The following is a 20033-nucleotide window of genomic DNA, read 5'->3' on the forward strand; positions in this document are numbered from 1 at the left end:
TAGGTCCCTGAAAGTTGCCACTCAGGTTGAGAGGGTTGTTAAGAAGGAGTACGGTATGTTAGCTTTTATTGGTAGAGGGATTGAGTTTCGGAGCCATGAGGTCATGTTGTAGCTGTACAAAACTCTGGTGGGGCCGCATTTGGAGTATTTGTGCAATTCTGGTCGCCGCATTATAGGAAGGATGTGGAAGCATTGGAAAGGATGCAGAGGAGATTTACCAGAATGTTGCCTGGTATGGAGGGAAGATCTTATGAGGAAAGGCTGAGGGACTTGAGGCTGTTTTCGTTAGAGAGAAGAAGGTTAAGAGGTGACTTAATTGAGGCATACAAGATGATCAGAGGATTGGATAGGGTGGACAGTGAGAGCCTTTTTCCTCGGATGGTGATGTCTAGCACGAGGGGACATAGCTTTAAATTGAGGGGAGATATATATAAGACAGATGTCAGAGGTAGGTTCTTTACTCAGAGAGTAGTAAGGGTGTGGAATGCCCTGCCTGCAACAGTAGTGGACTGGCCAACACTAAGGGTATTCAAATGGTCATTGGATAGACATATGGACGATAAGGGAAGAGTGTAAATGGGCTTTAGAGTGGTTTCACAGGTCGGCGCAACATCGAGGGCCGAAGGGCCTGTACTGCGCTGTAATGTTCTATGTTCTATGTTCTCGTGGCGGTATCATAAAGATACCTGGCGACTCTAGAGCAAAGGTTATAGAAACAGAGCAAATTCAGTAAAGACCCAACGGGCAACGAATTAAGAGCCAACCAAAGTTAGCAACAATACACAGATCGGTGAGCAAGTGAGTAAACCTACTTTCACTCTTCGAACATTGATTCCCAACTGACCCGTGTCCATTCAGCCCATTCCAATTCATCCATTCAGAAAGTCCCCAATGTCTCTCCGTTGAAGCATTCAATTTAAACTTAAACAATGAAAGGATTTTCAGTTTATCTGTTCTCTCTGAATGGAAATGTTGACCATTCAATCATTTAAGACTTTATTTTCCTTTTACCACAACAGCTGAACCTGCACTTACTTTGCACCTTCAACACAGTTAACTGTTCATAGAATCATAGAATTTACAGTGCAGAAGGAGGCCATTCAGCCCATCGAGTCTGCATCGGCCCTTGGAAAGAGCACCCTACCTAAGCCCAGACCTCCACCCTATCCCCGTAACCCCACTAACTATTTTTGGACATTCGGGGCAATTTAGTGTGGCCAATCCATCTAACCTGCACACCTTTGGACTGCGGGAGGAAACCGGAGCACCCGGAGGAAACCCATGCACACACGGGGAGAACGTGCAGACTCCGCACAGACAGTGACCCAAGCCGGGAATCGAACCTGGGACCCTGGAGCTGTGAAGCAACTGTGCTAACCACTGTGGTACCGTGCCTGCCCGAGGTACCTCCCTGAAAACATATCAAACAACTTTAAGCATCAACTCACATGAGGAGCTATTATAAGAAATGGTCAATAATAATAATAATCTTTATTATTGTCACAAGGAGGCTTACGTTAACAGTGCAATGAAGTTGCACATTTCTAAATAGAAAGCCTGATTGCACAAGCATTTTTGTGGTATAAAGGTAAGTTTTAAGCTACAGATCACAAAGTGTCTCACAAACTATTGGTTTCATACTTCTTGCAAGCAAATCGATACCATAGCATGCAAATTACAAGGAACTGTTCACCCTGAGATTTAAGAATTCACCAGCTTTGAATGATTTCATAGAATTCGCTTTCATAGAATCCCAACGACACAGAAAGAGGTCACTCAGCCCATCGAGTCTGCACCGACCATCTGAAAGGGCATCGTATCCAGGCCTACACCCCCGCCTTACCTGCACAGTGGTTAGCACTGCTGCCTCACAGCACCAGGGACCCGGATTCAATTCTGGCCTTGGGTGACTGTCTGTGCGGAGTTTGCAAGTTCACCCCGCGGGTTTCCTCCGGGTGCTCCCACAGTTCAAAGATGTGCATTCCGGCGCCTGTTTGGGTACACAGAGGGAGAATTCAGAATGTCCAATTCACCTAACAGCACGTCTTTCAGGACTTGTGGGAGGAAACCGGAGCACCCGGAGGAAACCCACGCAGACACGGGGAGAACGTGCAGATAACTGACTTCCGGGTGCGGCGATGACCAGCTAGGTTGCACGTTTCGGCGGCTCACGGTGGAACGGACTTTTGGGCTCTTGATAGGAACCCCAACGGCAATTCTAACGGCAAAAAACACTGTGGTGGAATCCAGAAGGGAATCCCCCCTGGACACGGATGGAAAAAAGAGAGCAAAGTGGCCAGATTGCGGTGGATCCTCTAGAGCAGCGGCCAGGAAGGCAGGCACAAAGCAAGATGGCGTCGGAAGGAGGCAGTTTAATATGGGGCCCTGACCAACAAGAGTTCCTGCGGCGTTGCGTGGAGAACTCAAAAAGGAGATGAAGAAGGAGCTGTTGGCCCCGATATTACAAGCGATTGAGGGGCTAAAGGAGGAGCAAAAGACGCAGGAACCGGAGCTTCGGGTCGTGAAGGCAAAGGCTGCTGAGAATGTGGATGACATACAGGGCCTGGTGGTGAAAACGGAGATGCACGAGGCACAACACAAAAGGTGTGTGTAAAGGCTGGAGGTGCTGGAGAATAACGCGAGGATTCTTGGTCTTCCCGAAGGTGTAGAAGGGGCGGACGTCGGGGCATATGTGAGCACAATGCTGCACTCGTTAATGGGATCGGAGGCCCCGACGGGTCCGCTGGAGGTGGAGGGAGCCTATCGAGTTATGGCGCGAAGACCGAGGGCTGGAGAAATTCCTCGAGCCATAGTGGTGAGATTTCTCCAATATAAGGACAGAGAGATGGTCCTCAGATGGGCAAAGGAAACTCGGAGCAGTAGGTGGGAGAACGCGGTGATCCGCGTATATCAAGATTGGAGTGCGGAGGTGGCGAGAAGGAGGGCAAGCTTTAATCGGGCCAAGGCGGTGCTGCTCAAACGGAAGATTAAATTTGGAATGCTGCAACCGGCAAGACTGTGGGTCACACATCAAGGGAAACACCACTACTTCGAAACGGCAGATGAGGCGTGGACATTTATTGTCGAGGAGAAACTGGAGTGAGCGGGCCATAAAAAGAACGTTTGGGACAAAGTGGGGGGGTGAATATGTGGGATGAAGGGGGGGGAAGAGGGAAGAGATGACTTCCCAAGTTGTTAATCCTGCGACCCTGTAACTTTTCTCTCTTCCCCATGTCGTGGGGGAGGGGGGGAGGGAGGATGAGGAGCTGAGGGCGCCGGCCATTGGGGGCGGGGCCAAAAGGGAAACGCAGGATTTGTTCCCGCGCTATGGTAATCACGGCGGGAACAGGGAAGCAGGAAGGAGGGGGCCTCGCACAGTGGGAGCCGAGGTCACGGGGGGAAGCCGAGGTCGGCCAGAGTTTGCTGACTTCTGGGAGCAACATGGGGGGTGCAATTACGCTAGTTTGGGATCTAGCGGGGGGGGGGGGGTTAACTGGGTTGCTGCTGCTGGGGAGAAGGGGGAGCTGGTATGGGGGGGGTGGTCGGGGCGGGGGGGGCGCCGCTTGCGGGAGATACGGCTACGTGGGAACCGGGTGAGGAGCTGGATTGAAAAAGGAAATGGCTAGTCGTCAAGGGGGGGGGGGTAAAGAGCCCCCAACCCGGTTGATCACGTGGAATGTGAGAGGGCTGAACGGACCGATTAAGAGGGCACGGGTACTCGCACACCTAAAGAAACTTAAGGCAGATGTGGTTATGCTTCAGGAGACGCATCTGAAGCTGATAGACCAGGTCAGACTACGCAAAGGATGGGTGGGGCAGGTGTTTCATTCGGGGCTAGACGCAAAAAACAGGGGGGTGGCCATACTAGTGGGGAAGCGGGTAATGTTTGACGCAAAGACTATAGTGGCGGATAGTGGGGGCAGATACGTGATGGTGAGTGGCAAATTGCAAGGGGAGGCGGTGGTATTAGTGAACGTGTATGCCCCGAACTGGGATGACGGCAACTTTATGAGGCGTATGTTAGGACGTATCCCGGGCCTAGAGGTGGGGAAGTTGGTAATGGGTGGAGATTTTAATACGGTGCTGGACCCAGGGCTGGACAGATCGAGGTCCAGGACCGGAAGGAGGCCGGCTGCAGCTGGGGTGCTTAAGGACTTTATGGAGCAGATGGGAGGAGTAGACCCCTGGAGATTTAGTAGACCTAGGAGTAAGGAGTTCTCGTTTTTCTCCTATGTCCACAAAGTTTATTCACGAATAGATTTTTTTGTTTTGGGAAGGGCACTGATCCCAAAGGTGACGGGGACGGAGTACACGGCTATAGCCATTTCGGATCATGCTCCACATTGGGTGGACCTGGAGATAGGGGAAGAAAAACAACAGCGTCCACCCTGGAGAATGGACATGGGATTATTGGCAGATGAGGAGGTGTGTTTAAGGGTGAGGGGGTGTATTGAAAGGTAGTTGGAACTCAATGATAATGGGGAGGTTCAGGTGGGAGTGGTCTGGGAGGCGCTGAAGGCAGTGGTTAGAGGGGAGCTGATATCTATTAGGGCACATAAAGGAAAGCAGGAGGGTAGGGAAAGGGAGCGGTTGTTGAAAGAACTTCTGAGGGTGGACAGACAATATGCGGAGGCACCGGGGGAGGGACTGTACAGGAAAAGGCAAAGGCTACATGTAGAATTTGACTTGTTGACTACGGGTAATGCAGAGGCACAATGGAGGAAGGCACAGGGTGTACAGTACGAATACGGGGAGAAGGCGAGCAGGTTGCTGGCCCACCAACTGAGGAAAAGGGGAGCAGCGAGGGAGATAGGGGGGGTGAGAGATGAGGAGGGAGAGATGGAGCGGGGAGCGGAGAGAGTGAATGGAGTGTTCAAGGCATTTTACGAAAGATTATATGAAGCTCAGCCCCCGGATGGGAAGGAGAGAATGATGTGCTTTCTGGATCAGCTGGAATTTCCTAAGGTGGAGGAGCAGGAGAGGGTGGGACTGGGAGCACAGATTGAGACGGAGGAAGTGGTGAAAGGGATTGGGAGCATGCAGGCGGGGAAGGCCCCGGGACCAGACGGATTCCCAGTTGAATTCTATAGGAAATATATGGACTTGCTGGCCCCGCTACTGATGAGAACCTTTAATGAGGTGAGGGAAAGGGGGCAGCTGCCCCCGACTATGTCAGAGGTAACGATATCGCTCCTCCTAAAGAAGGAAAAAGACCCGCTGCAATGCAGGTCCTACAGGCCCATTTCCCTCCTGAATGTGGACGCTGAGGTTCTGGCCAAGGTAATGGCAATGAGGATAGAGGATTGTGTCCCGGGGGTGGTTCATGAGGACCAAACTGGGTTGTGAAGGGGAGACAGCTGAATACAAATATACGGAGGCTGCTAGGGGTAGTGATGATGCCCCCACCAGAGGGGGAAGCGGAGATAGTGGTGGCGATGGATGCCGAGAAAGCATTTGATAGAGTGGAGTGGGATTATTTGTGGGAGGTGCTGAGGAGATTTGGTTTTGGGGATAGGTATATCAGGTGGGTACAGCTGCTGTATAGGGCCCCGATGGCGAGCGTGGTCACGAATGGACGGGGGACTGACTATTTTTGGCTCCATAGAGGGACGAGGCAGGGATATCCTCTGTCCCCGTTATTGTTTGCACTGGCGATTGAACCCCTGGCCATAGCATTGAGGGGTTCCAGGAAGTGGAGGGGAGTACTCAGGGGGGGAGAAGAACACCGGGTATCTCTGTATGCGGATGATTTGTTGCTATATGTGGCGGACCCGGCGGAGGGGATGCCAGAGATAATGCGGATACTTGGGGAGTTTGGGGATTTTTCAGGGTATAAACTGAACATGGGGAAAAGTGAGTTGTTTGTGGTGCATCCAGGGGAGCAGAGCAGAGAGATAGAGGATTTACCGTTGAGGAAGGTAACAAGGGACTTCCGGTACTTGGGGATCCAGATAGCCAAGAATTGGGGTACATTACACAGGCTTAATTTAACGCGGTTGGTGGAACAGATGGAGGAGGACTTTAAGAGATGGGACATGGTGTCCCTGTCATTGGCAGGTAGGGTGCAGGCGGTTAAAATGGTGGTCCTCCCGAGATTCCTTTTTGTATTTCAGTGCCTCCCGGTGGTGATCACGAAGGCTTTTTTCAAAAGAATCGAGAAGAGTATTATGAGTTTTGTGTGGGCTGGGAAGACCCCGAGAGTGAGGAGGGGATTCTTGCAGCGTAGTAGGGACAGGGTGGGGCTGGCACTACCGAGCCTAAGTGAGTACTACTGGGCCGCCAATGTTTCAATGGTGTGTAAGTGGATGGGAGAAGGGGAGGGAGCGGCGTGGAAGAGATTGGAGAGGGCGTCCTGCAGGGGGACTAGCCTACAAGCAATGGTGACGGCACCGTTGCCGTTCTCACCAAAGAAATACACCACAAGCCCGGTGGTGGTGGCTACATTGAAAATTTGGGGGCAGTGGAGACGGCATAGGGGAAGGACGGGAGCTTCGCTGCGGTCCCCGATAAGAAACAATCATAGGTTCGTTCCGGGGAGAATGGATGGGGGATTTGGAGCATGGCAAAGAGCTGGGGTAGTACAACTGAGAGATCTGTTTGTAGATGGGACGTTTGCGAGTCTGGGAGCGCTGACGGAAAAATATGGGTTGCCCCAAGGGAATGCATTTCGGTACATGCAATTGAGGGCTTTTGCGAGGCAACAGGTGAGGGAATTCCCGCAGCTCCCGACGCAGGAGGTGCAGGATAGAGTGATCTCAGAGACATGGGTGGGGGATGGTAAGGTGTCGGACATATACAGGGAAATGAGGGACGAGGGAGAGATCATGGTAGATGAGCTGAAAGGGAAATGGGAAGAAGAACTGGGGGAGGAGATTGAGGAGGGGCTGTGGGCTGATGCCCTACGTAGGGTAAACTTATCGTCCTCGTGTGCCAGGCTAAGCCTGATACAATTTAAGGTGTTACACAGGGCGCATATGACTGGAGTACGGCTTAGTAAATTTTTATGGGTAGAACATAGGTGTGCGAGATGCTCGAGAGGCCGAGCGAATCACCCCCACATGTTCTGGTCATGCCCGGCACTACAGGGGTTCTGGGTGGGGGTGGCAAAGGTGCTTTCGAAGGTGGTGGGGGTCCGGGTCGAACCAAGCTGGGGGTTGGCTATATTTGGGGTTGCAGAAGAGCCGGGAGTGCAGGAGGCGAGAGAGGCTGATGTTTTGGCCTTTGCGTCCCTAGTAGCCCGGCGCAGGATATTGTTAATGTGGAAGGAAGCCAAACCCCCGGGTGTGGAGACCTGGATAAACGACATGGCAGGGTTTATAAAGTTAGAACAGATTAAGTTCGTGTTAAGGGGTTCGGCTCAGGGGTTCACCAGGCGGTGGCAACCGTTCGTCGATTACCTCACAGAAAGATAGAGGGAATGGAAAAGAAGTAGACAACAGCAGCAACCCAGGGGGGCGGGGGGGGGGGGGTATCGAACGGACTCTCAGGGATGTTATTGTATATGTATAATATGTATAGGTAGTTGTTATCGGTAATTGTATATTGGATTGTTGGATTGTATTTTTGGAGAGTATTTATTTTGGGCAAGGCAGTTTTGTTTTTGTTTACTTGTTTAAAACTGGCCACTGTTATCTATATTGCTTTATTGTTGTGTAAAAGAAACACTACGTACTGTTATGTTTGGCCAAAAATCTTGAATAAAATATATTTTTTTAAAAAGGAGAGTTATCGCTGGCGCCCGGGGCAATATTTATCCCTCAATCAACACCACAAAAAAACAGATTAACTGGGAATGAAATGAAAATCGCTTATTGTCACAAGTAGGCTTCAAATGAAGTTACTGTGGAAAGCCCCTAGTCGCCCCATTCCGGCGCCTGTTCGGGGAGGCTGGTACGGGAATTGAACCGTGCTGCTGGCCTGCCTTGGTCTGCTTTCAAAGCCAGCGATTTAGCCCAGTGTGCGAAACCAGCCCCTAAAGTGTTTTAGTTGGCTGCCTGCCTGCCCTTCCTCACCCCTGGTCTGGATCTCAAGAGTCACCCCTCTGCTCTCCTCGGCGCCTCACCACATGCTGTGAGTGGGATCTTGCCGTGTGCAAATTGGCTGCCACACTTCCTTCATTACATCATTGGCTCGAAAGTGAGATGTCTGGTGGTTGTGATAGGCTCTAAATAAATGTAAGTGTTTTTTATAGAATTTTCTTCTCTTTCTTTCATAAGCCGAGAACAAAGTGCTGGAGGATTCTTAATAGTTTGCCTGCAATCCTGTGGGATTAATTGTGCGATGGTTTATTCCACACAGCGTCATCCTTGGAGTAAAAACTGATCTTATTATCTGTGGGTTCCTTTCAAAATCGTGTTCTAATTTTCCTGTGACAATTGTAGATTTTATAATACTTCTGATATACCTCTATAGTAACATTAAAACATTTTGTTCAAGGTACTGCATGGCAGGCCCAAGTTACCATGACACAGAATGGTGTCTCTCAGTCTAGTAACTAACTCATAAAGGCCCGTCAATTCTTTTGTTGGCAGTTTGGTAGAGGTTTGTTCACACTTTAAAGTCTTCAGATTTCATTTGTTGTGTGGAAGTCTTTAACCTGCTCTCACCCCACAGAAGCCTTTCATTTGCAGGTCAGTACAATGGAGCTGTGTTTCACACTGCAGTGCGAAACCTGTCACTTCTTCCTAACTTATAGACAGACACAGCTGCAGATGAACAAGCTTCGATGAGCAGCTAGCAGGGAGGGAAGGAGCTGAAGCTCGAATCTAAATCCAGTGGGAAAGAGGCACTTGAGATTTGAGTATAATAATTAACGTGGAGGTGTCCGAAGTATTATCGATTTCTTTTTTGATCGGGGGAAAACGCTGACATCCATTTTTAATTTTCAGAAATAACAATATTTACCAGCTGAACTGCACCTGCTGAAAAATGAGTACTTTTCATTGCTGACAATGAATTAGGTGCCGTCTCTGTTACTACCGGGCAGCACGGTAGCACAGTGGTTAGCACAGTTGCTTCACAGCTCCAGGATCCCAGGTTCGATTCCCGGCTTGGGTCACTGTCTGTGCGGAGTCTGCACGTTCTTCCCATGTCTACGTGGGTTTCCTCCGGGTGCTCCGGTTTCCTCCCACAGTCCAAAGATGTGCAGGTTAGCTGGATGGACCATACTAAATTGCCCTTAGTGTCCAAAAAAGGTTAGGTGGGGTTAGGGGGATAAAGGGGATAGGGTGGAGGCATGGGGCTTAAGTAGGGTGTCTTTCCAAGGGCTAGTGCAGACTCTATGGGCTGAATGGCCTGCTTCTGCACTGTAAATTCCATGATTCTGTGATACCTTCTAAAGCCCACAGCAGTAGAGAGAAATTAGTTCACTTGTCGTGAGAAAATTGATCATAATTCAGTCGGCTGGTGCAGTGTGGGCTGTATCCAGGCAGTTTAAGAAATGCTCCTCAAAGCTGACCCGAATGCCAAGAAAACAGAACTGCTGGGTGCTGTCACGATGATGACACATTGTAGTACCTGGCGTGATGTAAATAATAATCTTTATTCAACTCACAAGTAGGCTTACATTAGCACTGCAATGAAGTTACTGTGAAAATCCCCTAGTCACCACACTCCGGCGCCTGTTCGGGTACACAGAGGGAAAATTCAGAATGTCCAAATTACCAAACAGCACGTCTTTAGAGACTTGTGGGAGGAAACCGGAGCACCCGGAGGAAACCCACGCAGACACGGGGAGAACGTGCAGACTCCGCACAGACAGTGACCCAAGCCGGGAATCGAACCTGGGACCCTAGAGCTGTGATGTAACAGTGCTAACCACTGTACCACCTTGCCACCCAATGGCTAAATGTTATGGTTTTGCTTTGTCGACCGTCAGTTTTTAAAATGGAAACCAGTAATTGTTGTGATCACCAGATAACCGTCTGCTATATGAGCCTATTCATATAATAAACTAGCACTGTTTACGGAGCACAGTCACAATAACAAAATCCCAAAGAGCAAAAGAGCACAGTCAGTGTGGCCAGCTCAGTCTGTTACCATCTGATTTGCTGAATAAAGGGAGGATTGTGGGAACAGTGCAGTTGATTTGATGAAAATATGATCAAATGGAACAGTGTCTTTTCAATTTTTAATACATCACATTCCTGCTCGTATCCGCAGCACACTCTGAAGGAGCTCTGTGATCTAAACACCATCACCATGGTGTACCTTTCTTTAGCTGGTTTCACCTGTGGAATAGTAAACTTAATATTAGTGCGTCATTCGCTGGCAGTGGGGTTCTTTACTCCCGCTGCTTGTCTGTGGGGTTTCCCATTGAAGCCACCCCCAGAGCACCGGTAAACCCGCGAGCGGGGGGATGTGCTGCTGGCGGGTAAAGAGAATCTCTCTGCCAGCGAAGGGCCGGAAATTTCCGGCCTAGAACTAAATGTTAAGTTTTGACAAAGAGTCATCTGGACTCAAAACATTAGGGCCGGGATTCTCCCCTACCCGGCGGGGCGGGGGGTCCCGGCGGGATGGAGTGGCGGGAGCCACTCCGGCATCGGCCCGCCCCAAAGGGGCGGATTTCTCCGCACCTTTAGGGGCCAAGCCCTCACCTGGAGGGGCTAGGCCCGCGCCGGAGTGGTTGGCGCACTGCCGGCCTGCGGGAAAGGCCTTTGACGCTACGCCAGTCGGGGCTGAAAGGACTTCGCCGGCTGGCAGAAGTCCACGCATGCGCGTGAGCGTCAGCGGCTGCTGATGTCATCCCCGCGCATGCGCAGGGGGGGTGTCTCATCCGCGCGGCCATGGTGAAGGCTGTGGCCGAGGCGGAGGGAAAAGAGTGCCCCCACGGCCTAGGCCCGCCCGCGCCGACTGGTACCCCCGGGAAGAGAGGTGGTTTGATTCTCGCCGGCGGGACCGGCATTCCAGCAGCGGGACTTCGGCCCATCGCGGGCCGGAAATTGCCGGGGGGGGGGGGGGGGGGGTGCACGCCGACCGGTGCGGCGCGATTCCCGCCCCCGCCGAATATCCGGTGCCGGAGAATTCGGCAACCAGCGGGGGCAGGATTCACGCCAGCCCCCGGCGATTCTCCGACCCGGCGGGGGGTCGGAGAATCCTGCCCTCTTTTCTCTCCTTGCAGATACTGCCAGACCTGCTGACATTTTCCAGCATTTTCTTTTTGGTAAATGCTCAGTTAATTTGCTCAACTTTCACAGTACCTCCATTCTCGGAATTTCTCCAGTACTTGCAAACATTGTTGCAATCTCTATTATTATTAGATCATTAATGTAAAAAATGAGCCCCCTCTTCTAATGTGTTTTCCAGGTGACTCACGTTATTAGAATTTGAATTTATAATGTTGTCCCAGTTTGGTTATACTGACCCATATCTCCCTCAGCTCAGAGTGGCAATCTTCATTAAATTGCCACACTGGATGGATTTATTCTTGTTGAAATTCCAAAGCCCCTGTCTCGCCCAACCATACTCACTCAGTCTGGGTGAGACAGGAGAAGCGAAGCATTGGTGAGGAGTGACTGGGACGCAGGGAAGAAAGGAATTCCCCCTTTTTGCGGCACCAACTGCCGTAACGGAGTTGTTTGAAGGAACGATTTAAAGGGACATTTCAAAGGGAAGTGGTTCGGACAATTGGGGAGGGGAGACCAGGAGGGAGGGAAAAGGCGAACAGGGAGGGAGATGGTGGGAAACTAAGAAGGAGAGGGTCCCGGGAAGATGGCACGGATGGTTGGGATGGGGGGTCAGTGGTCAGGGTTGAAAAGCAGGGATGTGATGGGGTGCGCAGGGGAGTCGGGAGGGTTGGCGTGGGACAGGTCAGGTCGGACTGGGGAGGGGGGGGGGTTGGACCGGTAGGTGGGGGAGGAGGGGTCTGGTTGGGCCAGGATTGGGGGGAGGTCGGGTTTGCTCGGGAGGATGGGGGGAGTCTGGGTGGAGGAGGGGGAGGGAGGTGGGTCGGACTGGGAAGAGGGGTCAGGTCGGTAGATGGTTGGAGACGGGGGAGTGTTGAGTGGGGGGTCAGGTCGGGTGTGGGGATGGGGGTAGTGTTGGGGATTCACTGGGAGATTGTGCGTATTTGGGTGTCCCGTGTGAGGTTGGGTCTGAGTGTTTAAATAGTTACTCTGGCGTTAGAAGTGATTTTATTCCTTCCAATTGTTTCAGAGTAACTATCAAGATAAAACTGGCAGAACCATCTGAAGTGAACGATTTAAATCGCTTCTGTCAGACGGTTCCCAGCCCAGCGCAATTGTCCAGCAGAAGTTTGTGCTTCTGGACAATTGCCGGGTAAACCCTTCTGAGAGATTCTCCAGCGCATCATTAAGATACCCCCTAAATGCAAAGCTGGGGAACCAATGTTTTTTAACTTTCCTTTCTTATATTTTGTGGCGATCGCCTTAGTGCTGTACATGTTGCTTTTTGCAAGAACTCTCTCTTTCTATTGTAAACCAGAATCTTATTAGACCGTGACCTGATTCATTGTTTACATGGATACTTGTGGACGATGCGTGTGAATCTGTGACAGGCGGTATGCTTCATCTTTTGATCTCCATCATAAGGCAGAATACCCTGTGATTTGGTGCCAGGCAGATCTAATGTCATGATCCACATGTTATGGAAAGTGGCCCAATCTGAAAAGATGATGGAAATCAAAACAGAAAATGCTCTAAGTTCATGACAGGTTAGGTTCTGTTTATTGCCCGGCTGAGTCAGGAAAAATCTCTGCAGGAATTCTCCTTCTTTCGGGATGACTGCCTGCAGGCATTATTCATTTAGAATGTTTATTCCAGGTTGGACCTGCTGAGAATCTCTTTGTGAAAGTGGCTGATTGTGTTGCTGAGCTGAACACTTTCATAGCCTTAAATTCCTTAATCCTAAAAGATGATGACTTCAGAACTGAATCTGCAGCCAATGCACAATTCTTGCTGTTTATGTCGAAGAATAGAACCCTATTGTGACATCCCAAATTGGAGAATTTTCATTTCCAGAACGATCTTCTACTGCGTCACACCATTTATTCCTCGTCACTGGAATGATTCTCATTCTAGATAGCCACTGATGATTTCAATCTGCATCAAAAGGCTTCACCCCGTGTTGCATTAAGAATTATAGTGAGTTCAATTTGTACATTCCCAGATTCCACCCTTCTTGTAATTTATAAAGCTGTAGTATATTTGGAATTCTGAGTTAGCCACCAGTTTGCATTGTTAATTTGCATCATTGCAAGGAGACAATTCAGTTGCAACTGGTTCTTCAACAGTCTCGCTAAGGTTGGTTGTCCCCATCAGGAAAATGCTGGGAGTTGGCTTTTAGCTGAATTGAAGAGTTAAGAAATGAAGAAATCGAGAAAATACAACCACTGGAAAAGGCATGGTCAAAGTCTGGTGTTGGTGACAATTTGAAGGTTAAACATCATGAAAAAAACAGACCAAGCCAGGGAGCACTGGAGGGATGGACAACACCACCCACTTGACACCGGGAGCAATGACAGTGAATGAAGAAAAGTGCCCACAGCCCCAGAGGACTCTGGCTCAGAGTTACTCCGCTGGACACTACAACACATCAGGGAGGGGTGAGTTACCTGGACGCAGTGTTTCAGGAGGCAGTGACACCCCTTAGATTAACTACCTTGAATTTGGTCAGTGATCAGGGATAGGAGGGTGTGACTATGAGTGAGGTAGGTAGAGGGCATCCAGGAGGTAGGGTCGCAGGAGCTTCAACCATTGTCCTTGACCAACAGGTTTGAGATTCTTGCTCCCTGTGTGGATGAGAGTGGGGATTGTAGGGAGGATGAGCTAATTGGCCTCAGCACCATGTTACAGGGAGTCATTCAAGTGTGAGGAGAGAAGAGAAATGCAGTCAGAATGGGGGATAGTACAGCCAGGGGCACAGACACTTTTCTCTGAGGCCAGGAGCAAGAATCACAAAGGCTGTGTTACCTACCTGGTACCAGGGTTCAGGATATCTCATGTGGGCTGCAGAGGAACTTGGAGTGGGGGTGGGGGGGGCGGGTGGGGGGGGGGAGGGGCGGGGAGAGGGGGGGAGAAGATCCAGTTGTCATTTTCCATGTAGGTATTAACGACACAGGCAAACAGGGATAACGCTTCTGCTAAGGAATATAAGCAGCTAGGAGCTAAATTAAAAGCAGAACGAAAAAAATAATAATCTCCAGATTACTACCTGAGCCACGAGCTAATTGGCACAGGGTCAATAAATTAAAGAGTTAAATGCATGGCTCAAAGGTTGGTGTGGGAGAAATGGTTTTGAATTTATGGGACATTGACACCAGTATTGGGGAAGGAGGGGGCTGTTCTGATGGCGGGACCTGAATCCTGGCGAATCACATAAGTAGGGCTGTAGATAAGGGTTTAAATTAAATAGTGAAGGGGGGGGGCGGGGAGGATTTGGTTGCATGGAAAATTAGCAAATCAAAGTTAAAGGAGAAGGGAAGAGTGCAGGTTACTGATGGTGTGGATTGTCACCAGAAAATAAATGGACATGACAGAATGTGTGAACGTAATATTGCATCAAAGAATCAGACAAGAGCAGAGAAACATAAAGGCTTTGTATCTGAATGGACAAAGCATTCGGAACCAAATGAATGAGCTGGTAGCGCAAATAGAGAAAAAGGGGTATGATTTGGTGGCAATTACTGAGACATGGTTACAAGGAGACCAAGGCTTGGACTTGACTATCTGAGGGTACTCAGTATTTCGGAAGGATTGGGGTGACATGGTGGCGCAGTGGTTAGCACTGCTGCCATACGGTGCTGAGGACCCGGGTTCGATCCTGGCCCCGAGTCACTGTCCGTGTGGAGTTTGCACATACTCCCCTTGTCTACGTGGGTCTCACCCCTCAAAATCCAAAGATGTGCAGGGTAGATGGATTGGCCACGCTACATTGCCCTTACTTGGCATAAAAAGAATTGTACTTTAAATTTTTTTAAAGTATTTTGGTAGAATAGACATAAAGCAAAAAAGAGGTGGTTTAGCTTTGCTGGTAAAGGAAGGGATCAGTGCTGCAGTGAGAAATGACACAGGCACTGGAGATCAAGACGTAGAATCAGTCTGTGTAGAAATAAGAAATAGCAAATGAAAGAATCCCTGGTGGAAGTAATCAAAAGGTCCCCAAACAATAGTTCCACAGTGGGCACAGTATAAACCAGAAAGCTTAGACAATAATCATGGGTAAGTTTAATGTGCACATAGACTGGATTTATCAAAATGGCAAGGGCAGCCTTGAGGAAGAGTTCATTGAACGTATTAGAGACTGGAACCAACCAGGGAGCAGGCTATCCTGGATTTGGCTTTTTGCAATGAAAAGGGATTAATTAATGACCTCATAGTTAAGGATCCCCTGGGGAAGAGTGATCATTGTATGATGGAATTTCAAATTCAGTTTGAGGGCAAGAAACTGGAGTTCGACACTCGATTTCTGTAGTTAAACAAAGGTAATTATGTCGGCACGAGGACAGATCTGTTCAAAGTGGACTGGGCAGCAAGGCTAAAAGGTTGGACAGTTGATGAGCAGTGGCAGTTATTCAATTCCTCCCAACTAAAATATATTCTAGAGAGGGAGAAAGATTGTAAGAGGGGGGGAAAAAAATCCAAGGGAAAACAAGGAAACTAAACATAACATAAAGACACACATGAAGGCATACCATATTGCAAAGACCAGTGGCAGACTGGGTGATTGGGAAATGTTTAAAGACCAACAAAGGGTTGCCAAAAAGTTATAAACAGAGGTAAATTATGAAAGAAAACTAGTGCAAAATTTTAAAAAAGGATAGCAAAAGCTTTGATAACTATATAAAAGGGAAGAGAGTAGCTAAAGTGAGGATCAGACCAGAAGTTAATAGTGAAATAGCGGAGATGCTAAATCAATATTGTGTCTCAGGTTTCACGCTGGAGGATGCTAGTATCATCTCAATGGTAGCAGGTAATGCAGAGGTAATAGGAATGGGAGGTCTTAGAACAATCATCATCTCGGGGAAAAGTATTGAACAAACTGTTGGTATTGAAGGCAGAAAAGTCGCCAGCGTTTTGGCTCCAGTAGATCCCTGTCGAACAGAGGAGCAAGACCAGTCGGCGCATATTCGCCAGTGGTGACGGCCGGGCCGACACCCCCACACGTCACACAGGGAGCCGCGTCGCCATCAGCCGAGCCCGGTGATGCTGTGCGCCACAGCACCTGGCCCATCAACCCAAGGCCAGATGCGCCGCGGCGTTCCTTCCAGGCCACAGAGGGGCCAGGTGGGGGGCAGTGGGGCATCGGTCAGTTCTCTTTTTTTTAATCTTCATTGTTTTTCTTCCGAGCTGCACAAAGCTCCGTCACAAAATAAAACTAGCTGGGTGCTGTGCATACAACCCCAGGGTTAGCATGCCCATTTGGAATGTGCCAGACACATCACCATAAATGGTGTCTTCAATATCCTAGTTAAGCATCGGATAGTATTCTCCAAACACACTTTGCAGATGAGCAGAGTCCCGCCTGCAAAAGACATTAATAAATGGTGCCCCATCTGATCATCAGGTGCCTTCTCCTGCAATGAACAACCTGTTAGCGGCTGAGGTTTCCAGGTTACCAGCAACTCAGTAATCTTCATCGCGCTTTTTATATGTCACTGTTGGTCATTCCGCAGACCAATCGGCCACGGAGCATGTCAGTCAATACAATACCGCACGTCCTGAAGTCCAGCAGCAAACTTGGCAAAAAACTCCCCAGCGGACCACTCAGCCTGTGGAACCTGTATCGCTGATGCACTATCAATTACGACGAGACGAGAGTAGAGAGTAATCGAGGCTTTATTACACAGAGATGTGTAGCCTCCCGTAGCTGCTGTCGAAATGGCTGCAGCTCGGAGAGCCCACACATTTATACTCCGCCTACTGGGCGGAGCCAGCAGGCAGGGATCTGTAGTACCGGGCCTTACCGTTATATCCCTCGTATGCGGTATATACAATACAACAGTGGCGACTACCACATTCACCCCTGTTTAAAAAGAGTCCAGCGGGGGTGGTGGAAAACTATTTACATTCAGAGATGTTTAACATTTTAAGGAAAAGTTTACAAATTCAGACGATCGGGCGCCTTGATCCGTCGTTGCGAGCTCCGCAGTTCTGGTGGTAATTTTGGCATTGGTTCAGTCGTCGGTGACTCTGGGAGCGTGTCGACCTCATCTTCATCCCCGGGTGGGACCAATGGGAGGACGGATCGTCCTGGAGCGGGGGCTGTGGTGAGGTGCGTTGGGGGGAGGAAGGGTGGCGCCGGGACAGAGGGGGGGGGGTTTGGGTACCCAGTTGGTGCCAGGTCCCTGAGGGAGACTGTGTCTTGGCGGCCGTAGGGGTACGCTACGTAGGCGTACTGCAGGTTCGCGTAAAGTAGCTGTACCCTCTCAACCAACGGGTCCGCCTTGTGTAGCCGCACATGCTTGTGGAGGAGGACGGGCCCTGGAGCTGCCAGCCACGTTGGGAGCGAATCCCCGGAGGTAGACTTCCTGGGGAAGGCAAAGAGACATTCATGGGGAGTTTCGTTAGTCGCAGAGCAAAGGAGCGACCGAATGGAGTGAAGGGCGTCGGGGAGGACCTCCTGCCAGCGGGAGGCCGGGAGATTTCTGGACCATAGGGCCAGCTGGACGGCCCTCCAGACTGTCCCACTCTCCCACTCCACCTGCCCATTTCCCCGGGGGTTGTAGCTGGTCGTTCTGCTCGAGGCAATGCCCCTGTTGAGCAGGTACTGGCGCAGCTCATCGCTAAATGAGGATCCCCGGTCGCTGTGGACGTAGGCGGGGAAACCGAACAGAGCAGAGATGGTGTTGTGGGCTTTAATGACGGTGGCAGACGTCATATTGGGGCATGGGACGGCGAAGGGGAATCTGGAACATTCGTCGACCACAATAAGAAAGTACATGTTTCGGTCGGTGGAGGGGAGGGGCCCTTTGAAGTCCACGCTGAGGAGTTCAAAGGGGCGGGAGGATTTCACCAGGTGCACTCAGCCTGGCCGGTAGATGTGCGGTTTACAGTCCGCGCAGACCTGGCAGTCTCTGGTGACCGCCCTGACTTCCTCGATGGAGTAGGGCAGATTGCCGGCCTTGATGAAGTGATAAAAGCGGGGAAGGGGGAGTTCCATGAGGGGGCTCATGCGATCGGGGCCGGGCCCGAGCACTCCATTCTGGATCACATAGCCGAGGATGGCTAATCGGTTCGTGCTCAACATGCACTTCTCCTTGTTGTAGGTTAGGTTGAGGAGTTTAGCGGTGTGGAGGAATTTGGAAAGGTTAGCGTCTTGGTCCTGCTGGTCGTGGCCGCAGATGGTGACGTTATCCAGGTACGGGAAGGTGGCCTGCAGTCCTTACCGGTCAACCATTCGGTCCATCTCCGGTTGGAAGACCAAGACCCCGTTAGTGACGCCAAAGGGAATCCTAAGGAAGTGGTAAAGGCGGCCGTCCGCTTCAAACACTGTGACCGGGCGGTCCGTCTTGCGAATGGGGAGCTGGTGGTAGGCAGATTTCAGGTCCACTGTCGAGAAGTCCCGGTACAGTGAAATCTGATTGACCATATCAGATATGCGTGGGAGGGGGTACGCGTCGAGCTGCGTGTACCTATTGATGGTCAACGACCACCCTGTTTTTCTCCCCAGTTTTCACAACTACCACTTGGGCTCTCCAGGGGTTGTTGCTGGTCTCAATAATACCTTCCCGTAGCAGCCGCTGGACCTCAGACCTGATGAAGGTCCTGTCCTGGGCGCTGTACCGTCTGCTCCTGGTGGTGACGGGTTTGCAATCCGGAGTGAGGTTTGCAAACAGAGAAGGCGGGTCGACCTTAAGGGTCGTGAAACCGCAGCCAGTAAGGGTTGGTAGGGGCCCGCCAAATTTCAGGGTTAGGCTCTGGAGGTTGCACTGGAAGTCCAGGCCGAGTAGCAAGGCAGCGCAGAGGTCAGGGAGGACATAGAGCCGGAAGCCGCTGAACTCTCAGTCTTGGATGGTGAGGGCGGCGGTGCAGTACCCCCGGATCGCCACGGAGGCCAGGGAGATTTTCTGGTTAATGGGGTGTACCATGAGGGAGCGGCACCTTATCGTTTCAGGGTGGATGAAGATCTCAGTCCTCCCGGAGGCCAGAAGGCAGGATATCTTGTGTCCGTCGACCTACACTGTCGTCGATGCGGTCGCGGGGCTGTGAGGTCAGGACTGGTCGATCGTGATAGAGGAGACGCGGCTGGTCGGCGGCGGTTGCAGGCGATGAACGGCCTGATGAGGTGGCCGACGAGCAGGGGACCTGAGGCAGGCAAGATGGCAGTGCCCACGGGCCCCACGTGGTCTGAGGCGAGCAAGATGGCGAGCAAAATAGCACGATGCCCAGGAGGGGTGGGCCGTGCGGTCGGGGGCATACGCCTGTACATTGCGTGAGGCGACTGTGAGCAAGATCGCTAGTTTCTTGGTGGTCGCGAGGTCAAGGGTAGCCCCTTCTAAGCGGCACTGGCGGATGTAGGCCGGCCCTATGCCCGTAACGAACATGCCTCTAACTAGCAGGTCAGAATGTTCAATGGCCGAAACGGCCTGGCAATCGCAGTCTCTCACCAAGGTGTGCAGGGCACGCCAGAAATCTTCCACAGACTCACCGGGGAGTTGATACCGCGTGGACAGGAGGTGCCTGGCGTAGATTATGTTGGTCTGCTGAGTGTAGTACTTGTGTCCCCCGGGGTTGGTTGGCTGCCGCATGGCGCAGGCCTGGGGTTGGCTGGGGGCGGTCACTGATGGGGTCCACGATGGGGTGTTAGATGCAGTTGGGTTGAAATGTCGCGCCACCAATGTGATTAGCGGATCAAACAATACCGGATCCGGCGCTACCGGAAACATGAGGCCCCGGATCACTCTAAACGTACGCCCTCCACAGGCCGGCAGCAGAACCTCAGCCCGCCCGCCGCTCGTTTTCCACGAGATTATTGGCTCTGGAAAAGCACCGCGTTTCAGGTGTTCGTTCCAGGGTCAAAAACACCCAGCCGCCTAAACAGGAACAACGTGAACCAACCAACTCCGTACCGTAATC

Source organism: Scyliorhinus torazame, chromosome 28 (genome assembly GCF_047496885.1).
Source record: "Scyliorhinus torazame isolate Kashiwa2021f chromosome 28, sScyTor2.1, whole genome shotgun sequence".
Classification (NCBI taxonomy): Eukaryota; Metazoa; Chordata; class Chondrichthyes; order Carcharhiniformes; family Scyliorhinidae; genus Scyliorhinus; species Scyliorhinus torazame.